Source organism: Rhipicephalus sanguineus, unplaced genomic scaffold (assembly GCF_013339695.2).
Source record: "Rhipicephalus sanguineus isolate Rsan-2018 unplaced genomic scaffold, BIME_Rsan_1.4 Seq434, whole genome shotgun sequence".
NCBI classification, from domain to species: domain Eukaryota; kingdom Metazoa; phylum Arthropoda; class Arachnida; order Ixodida; family Ixodidae; genus Rhipicephalus; species Rhipicephalus sanguineus.
In genome coordinates, this window is record NW_023615248.1 from 76388 (window position 1) to 97656 (window position 21269).

At 48.2% G+C, this 21269-nt stretch overlaps 2 non-coding genes across 2 annotated transcripts; both read right to left on the bottom strand.

Moving 5' to 3' along the window:
* Nucleotides 1-622: 622 nt before the first annotated feature.
* Trnae-cuc (transfer RNA glutamic acid (anticodon CUC)) lies at nucleotides 623-694 on the bottom strand. Its single transcript has one exon. It is a non-coding gene; the product is annotated as a tRNA-Glu (tRNA).
* Nucleotides 695-800: 106 nt separating this feature from the next.
* Nucleotides 801-872, bottom strand: Trnae-cuc (transfer RNA glutamic acid (anticodon CUC)). The gene has a single exon. It is a non-coding gene; the product is annotated as a tRNA-Glu (tRNA).
* Between the last annotated feature and the right edge of the window lie 20397 nt (nucleotides 873-21269).

The following is a 21269-nucleotide window of genomic DNA, read 5'->3' on the forward strand; positions in this document are numbered from 1 at the left end:
TTTTCCCTCGCCACGTCGGTGACTCGGCCGTAGGGTGCCAGGGCTTCACGAATGTCTTCATCCGGCACGGTATGCAGCATCCAATGTAGCTTCAGGTGCAGTGCTTGATTGCCGGGGTCAATGACGATGCACCGGCTGTCCTTCGCATTCACTTCTTTCGCCCGTAACAATTCTTTCATTGCGTCACAACTTTTGAACGTTACGGCCCAAATGTGACTCATTCGATACGCCCCCAGGGCAACCACGTCCGTCAGCAATTTCATGCTTGACAGCATATCACGGAAATGTTCCACCCTGTATGGCCTTGCACGTACATCGGCGTGTAAAAATAACGTATTATTAACGAGTCGCCCTGTCGGTAGTTGAGGCAGAAGTACCTGGTAATCCGGATCCTCGTTGGCAAAAAACCTTGAACCGCGGCCCTGCTGGGCCGCTGAAGCCGCTCCTACGGAGCTCATGTCAGACACGTCCGCACCCTACGGTGGCCGGAAGTAGAATCACTAGACCATGCCGGAGAGCGAGCATGAGTGAAGCACGCCTCCTGCTCATTTGACCGCAAGCGCAAAAATATCGAATCGACACGCTCAAATAAAGAATAAATAAAAAGCGAATAAAAAAATATTTCCGACACCGGGAATCGAACCCGGGCCTCCTGGGTGAGAGCCAGGTATCCTAGCCACTAGACCATGCCGGAGAGCGAGCATGAGTGAAGCACGCCTCCTGCTGATTCGACCGCAAGCGCAAAAATATCGAATCGACACGCTCAAATAAAGAATAAATAAAAAGCGAATAAAAAATATTTCCGACACCGGGAATCGAACCCGGGCCTCCTGGGTGAGAGCCAGGTATCCTAGCCACTAGACCATGCCGGATTTTTATAGACGGTAGTCTTTCTTGGGGAACTTAAACGCAGAAATTTTGGTCTGTCTTTCTGTCTGTCTGTCTTTCTGTTTGTCGGCACGTCCCTCGATTCAGCCACTCGGCCAAAGTTGAACCACTTGCCCAAGGGCCAGCCGTCTTGAACTGGTACGGCTGTTCATACTTGTGAACGTTGTCGATCAAAAAGTAAATATCATGCATATCTGAGGTGCAACATCACTAGGTAAGTATTACCTGGCGTGTTCCTTTAATAGAAAATGCATACATACGTAATTTTAAGGACCATAGTTTCTTATGCTGCGCTGAAAATGCATAAGAATGGAAGCTTGAGCGAGTTGGTATGCGTTCATCTTTGTTGAAACAGCGCTCACTAGACGACGACGAAGTAAAAGAAGGCACAGGACAGGCGCTGCCTGTCCTGTGCCTTCTTTTACTTCGTCGTCGTCTAGTGAGCGCTGTTTCAACAAAGCTGAAAATGCGACTGCGCTGAAATTTGCCTTCCTCCGTGCCCTTCGCACGAGCTCATTGTTGTGTTTCGGTTTCGGTTCTGTATTGCACTGTACGAATGCCATGGGTTGGTGTTGAAAAACTTTATTTTTGAGAAGGCCAAGAAGGTGAAAAAAAAATATTTAAAAAACAAAAAAGCAGCGTTGTGGGCGGCCTTCAGGCTGCCGTTTGTGGGCGCCGCTCTGGCGTACCTGTTTTACCCAGGCGACGTGTAAATAAAAGAGTGTGTGGAGAGTACTCGTTCAGTGCGGACGTTTCTCTGCTTCAGCGCTTCGCGCCAAACCGCGTTTTCGGGCTGGCTGGCGTCCCCGCCGGTCGCGTTGGTCACCGCCGGTCTTCGCCTGCTGCTGCGCCGGGAGTACCAGCACGCAACACAGCACTCATGTTTCCCGACGTATTGCCAGATGGCGTCCATATCTCACACAGCGCCTCTTCTATCATCTTTACACGACATTTGCAGCGAAGCACGCAGATACGCGGCCAATTTTTTTTTCTTTATTACCGGCTTGGCAAAACTTACAAACACAAGGAATACATATTAGTAGGGCATATAAATGGCGATAAAAGTGCCTGCCTCATGCTGGCTGACACAGAGTTAAAAGCGCTTCAAGTTTACAAGTTCATTCAATACATTCATCCAGGGTGGTTCATCTTGTTGCAAGCTATACAATTCTTTCATATAACACATACTTTCAATGAAGTGCTCCCTTACTGGCCTAGGATTCAGTTCCATGTGCCTCACATCCACTCTGCTTTTCCACAAGCAGTGCAAGGAAAGCAGCGTGAACATGTCATACGGTACAGTGTCCTCATTTAATGTTGCCAGAAAACGAATACCGAACGGTGTGATCGGCAGGTCCTTCTTTAGAGTCCTTTGTAAAATATTCCAATGAAAAACTGCGTCCCAGCATTCTATGAATGCATGTTCCACTGTCTCAGGCTTATTGCATAATGAACAGTTCGCAGACCATGGTATGGAAATACCTCTTTCCTCAAGCCAAGTCTTCACAGGTAATGTGTTCGTGTGCAGCTGGAGAAAGAAGGACTTAACCGATGCACGCAGGCATTCGCTTCACTCTTTTAAGCACGTTCCTCTCTGATCCTATAGAATACATGGATCGATACAACGGCATGGGTAGCATAACGTCTCGTAAATCCTTGTACAGACGCTTCCGCGGAACATTACTCAGGTATTCCATAGAAAACCGCACCTTCAAGAATTGAAAAGCCCAGACAATTTCTTTTAGGAACCCTCGCACTCTGCCATAAACACACCGTCGCGACGACACAATGAATTCTGGTAGTTCATCGCAAAGCCTTACTTGAAGCACTGTCAACAGAAATGGGTTCTTTTGGTCCCGTAAGTAAAGAAATCTTGACACAATCTGCCGTATAAACAAATGTGCTAAACCTAGCCCACCATTTTTGACAGACCGAAACAAGTTAGTGCGGCTTGTTCGCTCCCAACTTGATCCCCACACAAAAACAGCGAGTACTCTGTGTAATTTCGGTATGTTAACTCTTGACATACACAAAGCATGAAGCACGTAAAATACTTTTGCAACGACAAACAAATTGCAGACCATCGCTCGGCCAAACATGGAAAGATTACGACCTCCCCACTTCAATGTGTTCTCGCGGACCCTTTCAGTTTCTGCATTCCAGTAATCCGTGGCGTTTCGATAGTGTTCAAGTGGAACCCATAGGTATTTTGCTGGCGTGACGGTCCACTGTACATTTACAAACCTACTGGGGGGGTCCTTCCATCTTCCGATCCAGAAACCCGAAGATTTATCAAAGTTGATGGCACTTCCTGTCATCTTACAATATAAAAGCGCCTCGTCGACCGCGGTTTTCACACTTTCTTTATCGCGACAAAACAGCGCGATGTCGTCGGCGTATGCAAGTATTTTCACTTCTGCGAACTGCAGTGTAAAACCAGTTACCTTGCTATTGCTGTTTATCTTTCTACAAAGCGGTTCCAAGTATATGGCGAATAAAAGGAGAGATAAACAACATCCCTGTCTCACAGATGACCGCACGTTAAACGCTCTCGTGACCTCCTTGTTTATTATGAGGTGAGCAGTGCATTCCTCGTAACACATCTTTACAGCATCTATGATTAGGTGCCCTACATTTACGTGTTCAAGTATGCAAAAAAGAATCTCATGAGCCACCCGGTCGAAAGCCTTTTGTAAGTCCAGCTGCAACATGGCTCCACATTCGCCCAATTCTTCGCAGCATTCTAATATGCTTCTGGCAGTATGGATGTTTGTGTATATTGACCTCCCTTTGATACCGCATGTTTGATGCGGTCCTACAATACTTGTTACAACCTCCTGCAGTCTCTTTCCAAGCACCCTGGTGAATATCTTGTAATCGACGTTCATCAGTGATATCGGACGGTAAGCGTCGACATTCAACAATTTGTCTGGATCCTCTGTTTTCGGTATAAGAACCACGCGGGATGTCCGAAAAGACGGAGGAACCTGCTTCTGCGTGTAGGCCTCATTAAACGCTTTCAAAAGCGCCTGGCTTATGTCGCTTTTGAAGACTTTATAAAAACCTGCCCCGAGTCCGTCAGGGCCCGGCGACTTGCCTCGAGCTAAACCTTCAATTGCTGCTTCTACTTCACCGATGTAAGGCCACTCCAAGCGCTCTCGCACACTATCTTCTAATCGGGGCATGTTTAGTAGAAATTCTGTTTTAAACTCTTCCGTAACGTGCTCTACCGTACCGAATATTTCTCCATAATGCTCAAGGAATGCCTGCTCTATTAGTTGAGGTTCTTTCGTAATTTCGTTCGCGTACCTAATCATCCTGGTTTCATTCCGCCTCGCATACGCCTTTTCGTCTGATAGAGCACGTTTAGTCGGCGTTTCGTCCAGCCACACCCTTTCGGCTCGGGCTCTCATGACTGCGCCTTTGAACTTCATCGATAAGCTCCAGCTGGCTCTTCAGTTCTTTTATTTCTTTGGTTTTACTTCCTGGGCTTTCCATTTCGACTGAGTACAAAAAATTCAGCTCGCGTTGTATTTCTTTTTCTTTTTTCCTTTTGTTATACGTAGCTAAAGTGGCTTCCTCTATTGCTCTTATCTTAACTTCCTGTTTGAAAATTTGCCACATTTCCAACACGTTACCTTCGTTAGTGCCGATCAATTTATCCAGCTTTTCTTTCACATATTCATAGAATGATTCATTCTGCAGTATCTCATTGTTAAATTTCCACGTCTTCCAGTTGAATTTCGACTTGGGTTGCCTTTTACCTATACTGAACATTACGAGACTATGATCGCTGAACGACACATGTTTCACACCATAATCGCCACACTTTTGTACAAGGTCTAATGAGACATATGCTCTGTCAAGCCTAGCATGGCTCTGCCCCTGAAAGTGCGTGAAGGCAGCCACGTCATCGCTCGATAGAAGGTGACCAACGTCTTCGAGATTAGCTTCTTGCGCAAGCGTACTTAAAAGAAGAGCGCTTTTATCGCGTACCGGGCGGTTTTTCTCTCGGTCTGCTGCAAAACACACACAATTGAAATCTCCAAGCATTACTATTTTCCTTGAACATTCCAAATACTGGCGTACACTTTCAAAGAAGGCCGAGCGTTCATTCTCGGTATGCGGCGCGTAAACCGATAACACACGCCACTCTAAGCCCGACAATGAAAAATCAACAAGCAGCAGCCTTCCGCTTTGGCATGAAACAACCCTCTCTTCTATTATGCCCAAATCATTCCTAAGGAAATGCGCAGCCAGCTGACGTTCCAACAGCATGCGCTACACAAACATTGTATCTATTGCGGAACTGTTGCACCATGCGGTCCGTTTGCTCTTCGAGTTCTATCTATGTTTCCTGCACTGCCGCTATATCAATATTCTTTTCCAAGAAAAGCCGGCTAAGCTGATACTGCCGCTTTCTGGAACACAGCCCTCGAACATTTAACGTCGCAAAACGAAGTGCAGTGTCATTCGCCATGGTTATGTTTTTGTGAGAACGAACGAACCGCACGGTACCTACCTCGCAGTGGCGCACCGACGGGGGGGGTTTTGGGGGTTGCAACCCCCCCCTGAGGCCGACCTGACCCCCCCCCCCCGTAACTGCTTCACGGTCATTGTCGCCGAGAATCCAGCGTACACGTTCACGGGCCTTTCAGACGTTGTTATTTCAATTCAAGAGGTGGTCTGAGGTCGATTTTCTCTCATTTACTCCAGAAATACGTGGTATTCACCCATCTACTCCTAAACTGAAAGAGCGCAAACCGCGTGCTCTGTGGCTCTGCGTTCACTTCCAGTGAAGCGGCTTTGGACGAAAGAAAAGATGCTTTCACGGGTCGTCAGTTTGACCCCTCTTCTTTTCTTGCCCCCTCTGATTATTGCAATAGAGCAAGGAGATATTTCGGAATCTTCAAAACAAGCTATTGTTTTTTTTTTATTTGTTTGATTCTCGGGGGAAGTCTAAAAGGGGCTGTGTACAATGACAATGCGCCGCGTGACTTGACCACAGACGTCGGTGCAGAGTGCATGTGACATGAAAAATATTACGTATAGCAGCTCATCCAGCTGTGTACGCAGTGCTACATACATGTTTGTCCAGAACAAGAGTTCGCAGTGTTGTTTACCGTTTGTAACGTTATTATCCGGTTCACACGGGCAAATCTAATGCACTTACCTGCGCACATGCAAATTATACCTGGTTCACTGGGACGCTTCTAATGTAATTAGAGATTAAGATATCAAGTGCCTAAATACCATTAAATTGTCGGTGTCACATGGCTTGATTTATTGGCACTAATGGCGCGACGACGAAATTGCGCAATGAATATATGCTGGTTTTGTCTTGAATGTGCAACTTCTTTCAAATTCTACGTCATAAAACTCATTTTATAGAAATAACAAGCGCTTTCATGTACATTCAATGCCTTACTCGCTATGGAAACGAAACTCGCTTAAGCGTGATGAACATTTCCTGTTGCGATGCCGGTGGCATACTTTTTCTTAAATGCTTGATATTATAGTGAACACGAATTGTGTCCGTCACGGAGCACCTTTGTTTTCCTTTAAATAGTCAATAATGTACGCTCTCCTTCCCGACAAACATTCTTTTTTCATCATATAGATGGGCTCTACAAAACCACGCCCTCTGGATGAAGCTTTTTCATCTAGCGGCCGTGACAAAACACAAAATGAAAATGAAGGCACTCATTCAACGGCAAGCTCTAAAGTATATAGCCACGTGTCACCGCTAAAATGCCCTTTATATTCACGGTGTTACCAATTAGCGCCACTTTTTACGTGCAGACGAGCTCTAACGTAATTCTAATTGGCAGGACCGAACCAAGGTAACTATCGATCCTCCAAAACGAAAAAAAAGGAGAAAAGCATTTGAAGCACTTGGGCCCTTCCAGAGACATATGGTGCGAATCTTCTTTTTCTGCCTTATCACAATGCATTAATTTTGCTAAATATGCAAACTTTCTCATAAACGTTTCACTATTTGGAACCCTGTGCCCATGTCTGTCGCCATAGCAAATATAACAATGAAACACATCGAGGAACAAGCTCTTAATTCATTGCAGCCGCAGTCAAAAATCTTTCACAGATACGTCTCAACGACTGTCATTCGAGTGTCAAGAGGTCATAAGTCACAATTATTCTCTCATCTAAATTTATCCAACGAGTATTCAGTTCACCCTTGAAACAGAAGACTCCCTGTCGTTTTTAGATGCCCTTGTAACTTGCAAATGAAACTGTGCAAACACACCTACACAAGTCGATATTTTCAGTTCACTTTAGAACCCCACAAAAATCCGCAATACATCAGTAGTAAAGAAGAGCCGGAACGCACTGCAGCACACAACTTTAGAAAAAAAAACAAGAAAAACGCGATATATTCAGGAAACGCGCCAGGAACGGCTACCCAAAATCTTTTATTCAGGAAGCATTTCGCTTCCAAAAACACAACGACGCAAGCTGAGAAATCCAGTAACAGGTGTCCCCCAATCAACATCACGACAGAAATACATATCTCCGCTATCCGTGGCGCCAGCAAAACCATCGCCCGTTTCCGCGGCCGGCTGAGTAATGTGACAGTAAGAACGCGAATGGCCCGTCGGCTCTTGCGCTTTGCCGCCTTTGTGCCATACACACGTGCAGTCCGAAATGGGAGGGATAAAGACCTGACCGAAGCCAGTTCGAAACCGCTAACGGTGGCGCGCGCGACTTCAAAGCGAAACCACATGTTCGAAAAGCCGCCGGCGTACTAGGCTGCCGAAAAAAGAAGGAAAAAAAACGGTCTTGTTGACACCCCACTCCTCCGAGCGCGTGGCCCATAGCCGACGATGGGGACCGGCGGTTCGTGAAAATGTTTGCAGCATTACGAACACAATAGCGCGTTCTATGCCTTCTCCCAAAAACCGGCCACCGGAAGAGCGTACCCAAGCCATCTTCAACAAAACTGATTGTACTGGCTGCGACGCGAGCTGCATCAGCGGAACTGAGAGAGACGGAAAAGACGTCCCCAATCCATCGCAGCTGAAGCCAATTACCGGAAATGAATGCTGGCAGGACTTCGCTTTTCCCCGAGCAAAGCGCAAGAAAAAGAAAAGGAAAAAAAGATGTACGCGTACAGCCTCACAGTCCGGCACTCCAAGTATCCCCCTTTCCCTGTCTCTCATCTAACAGTGCACCTCGACACATCCACACGGCAAAGGTGCTCCCCACCACTTTTTACTCTTCAACTCATTCCCACCGGTCAATCCCTCGCACTCCTCTGTTCTTCGACCGAAGAGCACTGCCGCCGCCTGCCTCACCCTTTCATACCCACCAAACAAGAAAAGAAGCCCTGTTCATCCCTCCCTCGACCGCTCAAGAAGGAACCGTATGTATTCCGAAAAGTAGGGAAAAATGTTCACTCAAAGTTCCAAAGATAAGAGGGCGTCGGCGGCGCTTCGAAAAGAGTGTTTTTTGTTTTTTTCGGGGCTTGCGTTTTCTACAGGCAAATGGTGTCGCCAGCGGGGTGGCCGCGCACTTTTTTTTTTAACTTTGTTGACAGAGGACGGACGAGCTGTATTGGAGCGGCGAGAAGAAAGGCGACCTCGTACGCGGCTCGTTCGTCAAAGCGACAGCAAACCCGGGAGGCCGTACAGCTCGAGCACATGGCGATATTCGTTTAAGCACATACACTGTGGTTCCTGCATTTATGAGCAAGCCTTGGCGCAACTAGTGTGTGCGTCGACAGCCATGCCGCAGTACCGCGCGCACGCAGGGACACCAAGCAAGCACGAATGCTATGCGAAAATCCATACGTTGCGAAGATGGGAGGAGTAAGACGACGGGGCAGAATGAGTAATTGTTTTCAAGGACGCGTGACAAGAAAAAAGGGCTTTGGAAAGTGCGAGAGTTATATTGGGGTGCCACGTTTTCTTTCTCTTTTTTTCAGACAACTCTCGCTCTCTCTCTTTTCACCACTTCTTTTTTGTATGTTCTACATCGGACGGAAGCTACGAAGTTTGATGTGCCCCCATGCACACGTTCAGTTCGCTCGCTAGTACTTGCTTCTGTGTCTGCTGCGCGAATCTGCGTCGAATGAGCTACCACATCACAGGGATTTCGCTGAAGCGCCAGTCGAACACGATCCTCAACTACTTCCCGAAAAAGATTCCGTGTTCAGATTCAAGAGATGCAGCGACAGCACCGGAATGCCCGATTGCGGCCAAAAAGGAAGCGATGACTCAGCACTTATCGCCTTCAGATGCGTCAATCGATCAGTCACTTATCACCGAGGATACTTCAGTCGCCGAACCTGTGCACCCGAATGACATGGCAAATCGGTAAGCGTGGCTACAGTGCAGTTTATCCGTGAGCTGAGAATTGTACTGTACGTGTGCTGCATTGAGCTGTACGTATATAATGTTTATAATCAATGTCACAAAGCTTATAGCAAATATTTACGATATACTTCCAGATTTGTAGTTTGGCGAAGCCTGAAGGAAGTATAATATAGGATGTTCTGCTCACATTGTGCACAAAATTCTCAGTTGCAGAGTTCTTTAACTGCTAAAGTTGCCAATGGGGCTTGTTTGTATGACATTTCCTGATTACTGTGGTAATCAGGCACAAGACACAATAAATGGGACACAAGAAAGGCACACGGCGCTGGGTGTCCTCGTGTGCCTTTCTTGCGTCCCATTTGTTTGCGCTAACATAGTAATAATTTTTTTAACAGCAATGCGCGACCGCCAGCAGGCCGGCACGTCAGCACCCTTATCACTACCTGGAGCTGAAGAACTAGCAAAAATAAGTATTTGCCAGGCATCTTGTTGGAACTATATTACGCGTTGGTTTATTCAATTTGCCATTTATTTTCTCCGTGCGCTGCTTCACTGAACAGTTTCTTGGCCCTCTCAAGTTTTTCATGATCTTGCTGTAAAATGCTGAAAGATCATCATCATCATCACATTTGATATTATTATTATTATTATTATTATTATTATTATTATTATTATTATTATTATTATTAGCAGTAGTAGTAGTATTGTTATTACTATTTGGTATCTCATATTTTCTTTGTCGTTGCAATCCTCCAGCCTAAGCAACGAAATGGCGTATTATGCAATGTGCCCGCAACCCCCCCCCCCCCATCCCACACTCTGTAGGCTTCTCAGAATTTCAACCCCCCCCTGAGAGAATTCCTGGGTGCGCTACTGCTACCTCGTACTACGTGTGCTGTCAACGTCACGCTGATGCCTTGCAGGAGCCTTGCGCAGCCGCCTTGGCAGCATTCGGAAAGTACAGTTCATTAGCATTTCAAGGGCATTCTCCATTATCATTTCAAGGGCAGTTTGGCCCCCACTTAGTCCACGTGGCTTACCGCGAAGCACAATGGCTCGCGGTTACTTAGGCTGCGGCTCCGCCGTCGTTCGATCCGGTGGTATGTTCGGCCTTGGCTTGAACTTGGCCCGACGAAAGGTCACCGCCTTGGACGGTGGTTCCTCCAAGTCGGCCGCGTTCGGGACCTCACCCGTGTCCAGCAATGCGTCATGACCCCGCTTGGAGACCGTGGCGCCGCTTGCTCCCCCGTTCACGTCCATAACTTCCTGCTCTCGACCTGACGGTGACTGCGTGGCGACATGGTCTTGCCTTTCGAGACGGCCTGTGTCGACGCCTGCAGACATTGTTTCTCTTAGGCATCCCTCCTCCTTCTGACTTTCTTTGTTCTTCGAGAGCGGAGTTAGCTTTGCCGCTTCACGCCCCTCGTCTTTCGGCAGCACTCCGCTCGCGGCTTCCTCGGCATCAGCCTCGTCCATGACGAGTTCTGTGGTGTCTTCTTCTCCAGTCGGCCCAGTGACTAACTTCAGCGCCGAGAATGACCTCTCTCCGCTGGCCTGTGTGACAGGCGCGCGAAAGTCCACTTGCGTTAATAAAAAGATCTCTGGTTGCCACTCTTCGTTTTTCGCAAAATTTCAACACATCTTTTACTTTGGGATTCCTGCCTGAGATACGTGCTAATACTGTCCCCTGAGATATTCATTATTGCTCACGTTGCATAACCTCGTTTGTTCCGGATTGCCAAGCTTTCGCGTGAACCGAAAACCGATAAAAAAATATTTCGGTTTCACTCCGAAACGAAATAATATATAACGTTTCGTTTACGTTTCGCTCAAAAATATCGTTTTTCTCGTTTTTCGGTTTTGGTTTTCGTTCCGCTCCGACACACTGCCTAAGACAGTACAATTAACGCTCCGTATACTTGGCTGCATTATATGCTCGTTTTCATTAAGGTTGTGTCGAACAAAGAAACGAGCCCTCGAAAATAAAGAAACGAGCCCTCGAAAATTTCCTTCCTTCATTCATCATATATAATGTAGAAGTACATCGACGTTACTGACACTTGGCAGTCGAACCGAAATGTATCCCCAATACTTCTGAATACGCTTACTTCGAGAGAAAGGACTCGCCAAGCGTGCCGTCGGGGTGCCATCTGATTCCTTGCCTGTCCAAGGCCGCGACCAGTTGCAGTGCCATAGAGAAACCAAGCCCGCCGTACGACATGGCCCTGGTTCCGCCAGCATAGTAAAGATGCTCAGTCACAGCGCCCACGGCCACCTTCACGAAGCTGCTTGCGGCGTCGTAACTTAGGTACGGCAGCGCATAGTTTATCGGATAACTCAAGACGTCGATGTCTGGGCGCGGGCGGTACGTCTCAGCTGCACAGCGGCTGGACTTTACCCAGTACTCCGCGAACGACGACTCGGTGCCGGGAAACGCATCGTACATGCGCTCGAGCACGTCATTCTGCAGGAACTTCTCCGGGGGCCACAGATGCAGGTGGGTAGACAGCAACTTCTCGGCCGCGAGCTGTCGGCTCTCGGCGTCCAACCATTCCGAGGCATTCACCATTTCGACGGCAGCTGAGACGAGGCTGTCGAAGCGGCCATTCACGGCAGCACGCTCCGCTCGCGAGAAGAGTGATACTGAGCTGAGCGCTATCACCAGAAAGCGGTAAGCAGTCTCGACTAATCGCTCGCAAAAGTACGGCCGATATATCGCCACCCCCCGGTCGTAGCGGTTCTCGAGCAGCCTGTAGTCCACCGCGGGAGATAACAGCTGCACGAAAGACCAGGCGATCAAAGACAGCAGTTCAGCGTCCTTGTACAACGCCATGACGCCTGCCATCGCCCGGAAGAAGTCGACGTCGCCTAGATAAACCTGGTCACTATGCTGTACCTCAGGTACGAGCGTATCCTGCCTGAAAGCACGAAGCCAGTGCTCGGAACTAAGCGGCGGAGTGTGCGCTCCAATATCGGCGACCGTTGCCAGCAATGGATGGACGACGGCAGGCCGCATGCTTGTCAGGAGTCTCCGGAAGACATCACCTTCCATGGCAGCTACTGAGTCGACGACAGTCTTGTTTACCGCAGATCCGTCATCTTTTCCGCTCAAGATGAAGTAAAATGTGGCCCAGTACTTATCGTATCCTCCCGAATTTTTAACCGTCAGGTGGTGTTGGTACATCAGGGGTATGAGGGATCCAGGACCCAATGTAATGCGCCAGTTGGGCGCGGAGGCTAAGCGCACCGCTCTCACTTGAAAGAAGAGTGGAACCTGCCACTTGAATGCCAGCATCATTAGCACATCGAGAGGAGTGGCGCTACCCGGCTCTGGTTGTTCTGGCCAGGTAAGCCTGCACTCGTGGAGGAAGTTCCAGAATATATTCACGTTAGAGCCGTACTCTTTGCGGTCGCCCATGCAAGAGGCGTACATTGCTAGTGGCTTGACGCCGGCGTGAATTATATTCGACCCATGGCGCAGCATGTGATTGAACTTCGGGAACCAGGACTTGCGCACATCATCCATAGCCGAGTTTGAATGCTGGAGGTATCCCTGCGGAGGCGACCACGCTGAACAGACGTAAGCGCTGAAGTCTACGCAAGGATCGAGGTTGCGGTTTAAATGTGAGAAAAGGAGATAGCTGTGGTGGAAACAGTCGTTGGTCTGGCACAACGGCTGCGAAGGGGAAGACCGCTTGTCTCGCACGAACAGGGTCAGAACGGCGATAAACGCGAATGCGATGAAAACTACGAAGATGACCATGACAGCAACTTGGCGTTTGGTTATCGGCACTCCTGCTACGGTGACCATGATCTCTGAAACACGCCGTCCCTGCGGTGGAGAATAAAACAAAACAACGACACAACGTCAGAAAAATCGTAAGCTTCCTAAAAAAGGATTAATGAATTGAGAGTTCAATCTTTTGGTGTATGTGGCCTCAGTGGTTGCGTGTGGCCGGGTTCCCAGCACTCATGTAATTCATTAAAACCGGGTGTTGAGTGAGTGCTATGGAAGATAGAACATACAGTGGTCATGACGCTGGTGGGGCGTCGCTTACTAAATATAAGTTGCGTGACACACAGTTGTACATACACTGCCGCAGTTACTCGGCCACTTGACAAGGTATAGGTGCCGCGGGTTCATGATGCATCGCTGAGGTACGACGAGACAATGTTGGAATATTTCTTTTTATGCTTTATCGACACCTTTGCGGCGGCACTTTGGCACAATTACTGGGTTTGGACAAAAGCAAGCGATGTTATAATCGGTGCTTCGTCCCTGCTGCTCTTACTCTTCATTTCTTTGCGAATGTGTTCATTCTGAAACATGTATATAAGGGGTCCTGGTTCACAGTCAGCCTTTCCAGCTATGCTGTTGTCGCTGTTGAATTTCTTGCGGTACAATTTTCAACGGTTGCTGAAGTAAGATCAGCATAGTTAGATGCAAGAACTTTGTTGCAAGGTAAGCTAGTGCGATGGCGCAAAAAGCGAAATGATCATTCAATAGCCAGACGCTTAAATGTTCATATTAGAAAATTCGTTAAATCTCTGCATCCGATACTGAGCAGAATAATTTAATTGTAATACGTAACCACTTATTTATGTTCAAGTTATCTGTATGACACCAAATTTTACGCTTAAAAACTGCATGGCACGCAGTTCGCAGCTGAAATTCATGGCGATGGCGAGTGCCCGTTGTAATAGGATACATGATTCGTTCTTATTTTTAACATTATATAGAAAGATTGAAGAAAGCTTCGCTTAAGTGTCCGTTTAAAATACAGACCAAGACTGGTACTCGATAACAAGACTGAGCTTCTGTAGAAAATGCGGTGTCTTCCAGGCTAGCCTATTCGTGGAAAGTTCTGTTGTGCGAGGCATCATACTGTTCAACAACCTTATTTGTGTGGCATTCATTTTCAGCAAAATTTACGGACAGTCAAAGCGAACCTCTGCATTGCCAAGAGCACTTGGCCTCGAGTCTACTTAGCCAGCCATATCCAAGCCGCATATGTGCATTGGTGCAGACAATTTGTAATATGAAGTTCAGGAGCGCATTCGGCAAGCAGCCGAAAACATCCTTCTTGAAGAAGAGCTTACGCATAATTGTAGCATGTATAGTCGTGAGCAATGTGAGGTGGAACACTGAGATTGCTTCTCAAAGGACATGACGCACTCAACGCAGTTGACAAGCGCAAAGTAAGTGAGAGCAAGTATTTATTAAGGCGAAACCTCATGAAACGCGAAGATCGGCCGTCGGCATCCCGCAGTGACGGCGTCATCACGAGTCATGCAAATACCATCATCACGTTATGACGTCACAACGTGACGTCATCGTGACCTCACTGTGACGTCAAAGAGCGGGGTGTCGCGTGATGCCGCCATCACATGACATCGTCACTTCGCCGGAGGTGGGCCGACATAAGAGGCAGGGCAGTACCAGGTGAGGTGCACAAAGCTTTCGGAGGGGGGCGGGGAAGGATCAATGCATCGACTGAGGAAAACAGTTGGCCTTCGCCTTCGAGTCGTCCTAAGCGAACGCATAAAGGACCATTTGAGCTTTAAAATGATAAATTTATGCAGCTGTACTCAACGTGAAAGCTGTAGCAAGTGCGGAGGACTGATTCGCCTGCCCTCCGGCGACGCTGGCGTTCACGGGCAAGCGCGCTGACGTTCCAAACGTGCAGCCTGCTCGGTGTCCATGGCGCGGAAGGAAAACATTATTTGTGACGCAGTGGCGTCCTCTCCCTTCCTCCTTTCCCTCTTCTGCACAATCACATCACTCTTCCGCACTCTCACTTCACTTTATCCACCACTTTGCTATACTATACTCCGCCCTTCCCCTCATCCTTTCTCTCCTCCTCACTCTGACATCTCTACTTCTCCCCACCACCTCCCTTCTCAGCCCCCTTGCTATACTGATACTATACACGGCTATGCTAGGCTTTACCCTCCCCTCCTCGTTTCCCCTCCTCACTCTCACTGCCTTTTCCCACCCCTTGTCTATTACGGCAATACTTCTTTGCAGACTGGTTGGTTCATACTTGTAAACTCGACTTGCTGCGCAACCAGCAGGAAAGAAGGGGGAAGACAGGAAAGAGCGCAGATTCGCAGACAGGAAACTGCGCTCTTTCCTGTCTCTCTCCTTTTTTCCTGCTGGTTGCGCAGCAAGTCGAGCTTGCTCTACTAGACTACAGATGGTTCTGTTATGCTGTATCCTCCTTCCCCTAATTTTTCTTTCCCAACCCTTGCTTTACTATACTACACATGGTTATGCTATACTATACATTACTTTTTATACCTTGTGTCCTACTCCTTTCCCTTCTCACCCTTACTTCCTTTCCCACTCCCTTGCTGTAGTGTACTATATAAGGCTATGCTATACATGGCATTTATTGCCTGCGCGACGCCGTACACGGCTATGCTGTGCTTTGCTTTTTCCCCTCCTCTTAACCCTCGCTTCCATTTCCCGGCCCCTTGATATACTACAATATACGTGCCTATGCTATACATGGTTTTGCCTGCGCGACGCCAAGTGACGACAGGAGATGACATATGACATGAGACGACAGCCCGGGCGCCTAAAGTGCTTCGCACTTAAACGAAACCGCAAGGACGTTCACGGGACTTGGGCGTGGATGTCCTCAGTCCAGGACCACATGAGCCACGGCCACTTTTCGCGCTCTTGCGTCCAGATCGAACTGGAGATGGTCCCCGGTGTTTAAAGGCCAACTCCGGCGATTTTTTGGCCATGTCAAAGTAATGGTGCTTTTATGTTCCTGAGACGCTCCTGTTACGGGCCCGATAGCAGAAATACTCGGCAAATTGGAGAATAATTTTAAATAAGCAAAAAAGCGCAACACCGAAACCGAAACCCAGCCGAGTGTACTGTCTACGTATGACGTAGACGTTGTTACGAACGAACCGGAAGTCGGGCAAGGCATGCCGGTCACGCCGGCGCGGAGTATGAAAACTGTGACAGCCGGGACGACCAGCTAAGCGCCGGTCAAACCAACGCTGTCTGTCGCCTTGTGCACAGCAGAGGCTCGCTGTAGCGGCCGAAGCGCCGAAGTTAGCGGTGCCCGCAGCTGCGTCACTTCCGCCGCCTTCCCAACATTGACGTCACAGACGCAATGTTGCCAATAATTGTGGGAAGCCAGGAGGGCGTTTGCAGATAATCTTTAAAATTCATTTGCAAACAATCTGTGCATGCCTCAAGCCTGTAATGTGGCATAAATGACGGAAACGTGCAAAGGAACGTACCCAGCGAATTTCATTGAGATCCATCGACCTCGAAAAATCGCCGGAGTTGGCCTTTAAGCTAAACAGCGAGACTTTCCACTGTTGCACGGTTGGGCGTGGGATTGCTTGGTTGGCACTCATGAGCTGACACATCCAAGTGGCGTGGTAGCGCGTAGCCGGGGCATTGTAATCTTGGCATTGCTGCTTTACGGTACGGTGTACGGTACAGGCAGTAATATATGGAGCGGCGCGGAAAGGTGTTGCTTTGTAGCTGCCTCCATGAAACTGCTTCGGCGCGCGTGAGAGAATCGTGCGGTGGAAGATATTTCCTGCACTTTTCGGTAAGCGCAAGAGGGTTCATGACACTACATGCTCAAGTGTACATGCATATGACATGCATATGGACATGCATATGAGTGCATTACAAGTAATCGTCGAATACACGTGAATTCGGAGTTCCAGCTCAAATCGCTCACAATAGTACATCATGGAAACGCACAGACAATGCGCTCATGTGACATCCTCGCCACGATGTCACTCGCTAGAGGGCGCCCCTACAACTTCTCGCGGCTACTTTTTCTTTTCCATTTACTAGCGTATTTTGCAGTTTACTTCTAAACAATAGCTTCAGTGTTTACTACTGGCTCAAAAGAGTAGATAGTTTGGCACTTGATCAAGATACACTTTCGCAATGATCTACACAGGACTGGTATGATCACACGTATCGACATTGTAAAACATCATGCACTGCGATTTCCTGCAGCATACACCTTTGATAACTGCTTCACATCTCTGCAACTCTTCAAGTATGATCCATAACTTTGAGCAGCACATATATCGTAGTTGCTGACGCTTTCCGAAAGGCAAATCGCCCTTGTTGGCTCAACCCAAGGAAGTGACGCTACTCACGTCGTGGTCAACGCCTTCGGACCACGACTTCCTGGGCAGCTGTTCCCCGCCGCGTTCGTTGCCGAGGGCTTGAAGGCGGCCGAGGAAAGCTGAGAGTGAAGGTCGGCGCTGAAGCTTCGAATCACGTCGCCCTGGCAGCCTTCTCGGATCGCCCGGTTTGGATGAGTGGTCCTGCTCCGCTGCGTCAGGAGCAGGCAGCCTGTCGGAGTCACCTGGGCTCCTATGCGAAGACGTAAGGTTGGACGTTGGTGTGCTGCGGCCGGTGTCGGGTAAACTTGCGCTGCTCTTCGAAAAGTGCGCATTATTTTCGACGGCCGCTCTATATACTCCACTGTCCGTGAGCTGTTCGCGAGGAACCGGCAAAGGGTGCACGTTGTCCTTGAACGGTGTTTGGCGAAATGCGCCGGTCGCATTCTCGGCTATGACTGCGGGCTGTGACGAACGTGTCGGCTGCGACGACGGGCGCTCTCGAGCAAGTACCTGCGGGTTGCCTTGATCGGCTGACAACCTTTGTGGCATGCAATCGGTCGTCGCGGCGTTTTTCGGGAAAGACGTCGACTCCGATGCAGCGACAGTTGGCTCGGGAAGACCACCGTTAGGGCTACAGTCTCGACGTGCAGCGGCGTCAGGCACCGGTCGCTGCCCTTCAGCTTGAAGTAATTGCTTTCGCTCGCTTCTTGCAAGAACGCTCGTGCCTGCAGTGGCCGCGCGTTCAAGTGGAACTTCTACACTGGTGGAAGCCCCAGTACCAGTCCCATCTTGACTTTGTCCACTGGTGATGGGCCGTCTCGCTTTGATCTTGGCTAAGGAGGCCGAGGTGCGAGACGCGTCGCTCGAGATCGATGCCGGAATCTGCTTTCGCCGTTTCTTACTCTTTTCTTCGGGAGGGCGAGGAAGCATATTCCTGTATTCTCGCTGTTGCAGACTGTCGAACGGAAAATGCAGATGCAGATCGCAAAAGGCCGTCCGCAGGTAGGGTTCTTCTTCTTCTTCTAGTCCTAGCTTCAACAGCGCGTGCAACTGACGGTCGGTTTGCGTTAAGATGGCATCAGTGTGAAAAAAGGCGTCTCGCAGTAAGTTTACACTCCAAACGCAAATAAAACAACCTAAACATGATGGAAAACTTCGCTATCCCGAAAGCATTCATCCTCCTAGTAGACTTCGTTTTCGTATCGATTTGCTGCTCATCAAGTTCCCATCAACGCTACATATCTCTACAATAGAGAGAGAGAGAGAGAGAGAGAGAGAGAGAGAGAGAGAGAGAGGTTTATTTACAGAAAGGCAGAGAGGTCGGCCTGAGCGATAGTACACTGGGGGAGGGGAAAGAGAGGAAATAGAGTAATGAATGACGATGGTAAGTTAGGCAGGTAAGTATATAAAGTCCAGCCAAGTTGGCGCAATGCTATAGCCGTGCACCCAGTCCAGTGGCTTGCAGGAAGGCTGTGACCGTTCTTAAGACCACAGATGCACATTTGGCTTCAGGTCAAAGGCCCAACACAACCTCATCAGTTAATGGACATCGTTCAGTAGCGGAAACCAATTTCTGTCGGTCACGTACATATGCTGGGCAGCTACAAAATATGTGCTCGAGTGTTTCTGGTATTCGACAGTGACCAAAATTGGAACCGGTGTCTTTGTAGCCGATGAGACGTGCATAACATCTTGTGAAGGCCACCCCAAGACGAATTCGGTGAATCATACTTGCTATGTGTCGCTTTAATTTACAAGCCACGCAGAAACTTATTTCCGGTTTCCACTTGTGCAATCGCCGGTGTCGTCGCTCTGGTTTGGACCAGTGCTTGAGTGTGAAGCTGCGCATTACGCACCGAAACGTAATGCGCACTTCAGGGGCACTGTCCAAGGCTCTTTTGGTTTCAGTGTCTGCCTCCTCGTTTCCCATCACGCCTCAGAGCGCAGGAATCCACTGGAAGGTGATGAGATGGACATTTATTGAAGCAACCTGAAGAAGCTCTGCAATTTCTATAGCTAAAATATGATATGGACATTGTCTCATGACGCAATTCATGGTTTTAAAAGCGGGTTTGGCATCGCAGTATATCGCCCATGCACGAGGTTGCTCTCCAGGAATGAATCTTATTGCCTCCCGTATAGCAACAAGCTCTGCGGCAGTTGATGTGGTCTTGTGGTCTACTTTGAACCATCGAGCGACAACCATTTGTGGGATGACAAAGGCTGCAGCGGAGGTAACTATGAGATAACCTAAGAGGTTACCCATGATGTAGCAGCATTTGATGGTTCTCCTTATGACGTTCCTACAGCATGACACGCCTGCGCAGATAGAGGGTCATGCCAGAAATAGGGTATGTGATCTCCCGGTTAAAATATTCAAAACTTGCATGAAGATGAAAAGGTGAGAGTTAACGTTGCTTTTTTTCTATTCGAAATGAATAACCATTCTTAGCAGTATGCCTGCCAAGTGAAAATACGTGTGCATTTGCTGCGCTCTTTTCTTTTTACTTAGCGAAGCATTAATACTAGTATTAAATCGGCCCTCATCCATGCCATCACGTTATCGGAAACGTTGACGTGAGTAGCCATTTCGGTAGAGCCGTTTTGCGGCACTGATTAAGTCCAGAGAGACGGTAACTTTAACGTTATATCTATTCCAGCGACCCGGCAATCTGTTCCTATAAAACGCCAGTAGAAACAGTGGGCGGAGGCGTACGTTTAAGACCATTAACACCCGAATTTGAATGTCTGCATGTTTGTGCTGCTTGATTGTGGATACGTCAGTACATCTTACCGAGTATAAGCGGTGACCGTTGCCGCCAGCATATTAAGGCGAAAGCCTGATAGGCCTCATGAAACGAAAAAAAAAAGTCAGCGCATATCCACGAAGTGAATGATCATATGTATAACGTTAAGCGCAGTACTGATTGACATTGACGAAGACGGGACAGGGTTGACACACACACGAGCGCTAACTTTCAGCATGCAGTGATCCGGCTCACAATAAATTATTGTTGAAAGTAAGCGCTTGTGTGTGTGTCACTCCCTGTCTCGTCCTCGTCAATTCAGTACTGCGCTTAACGTTATACCTATGTCGCACCAACAAGGCCAAAGATCCACCCTTGCTGAATGATGATGAGTGGGCGAAGCACTGGGGATCGTTCGGTAACCGTGAATCTCCCGTGACATTGCCCAATCGCCCATGTAAATGAGTGACAATGCGTGTGTACAGTTATATACAATGTGTTTTATTGGTCATAACTAGTATGGTCGTTTTTGCCGTTTTGCCGCCGTTTCTCGCGCACTGGCCTCCGGAGTAGTAGCTTGTCATCGGCGTTCCCGTTGAGCGGCCGCATGCCGTGCCTTACGTTCGTTTTCATCCATGGCAGAAAGTAAATGTGTGGTCTGGAAAGCGCTTACATACACAGTTGCACCGCAGCGTCCTCTCGTGTTCATTTTGTGGCAGAAAGAGAATGTGTGGTATGGAACGCATCTTCACGAAGTGAATGATGACGACTGGGCGAAGCTAGGTCTTAAAGTCCATAATGTCTACGTTGTAGTCGCCGACTAGTATAAAGGGTTTGTGTTTGTAGGAGTTTTATATTGCTTTCTCATAGTCATGATTGATATTAGTGTACTGTTCAACCTTTTTTGTGTCTCACATATGTTACCCGAGCGTTGCCCCATAAAATGTAAATTGAGTGACATAAAGAGCTCGGCCCTAAGGTCCATAATGTGTACGTTGAAGTCGCCGCGGCTAGTATAAAGGGTTTGTGCTTGTAGGTGTTTTATATTGTTCTGTCACAATTATGATTTTGGTTCGTCTATTGTGAACCTTTTTTGATTCAGATACACACATATCTTTCCACTCTAGCAACGGTTTTCTAACCACCATGACAGCGGACAGTGAGCGTCGACGACAAAGCT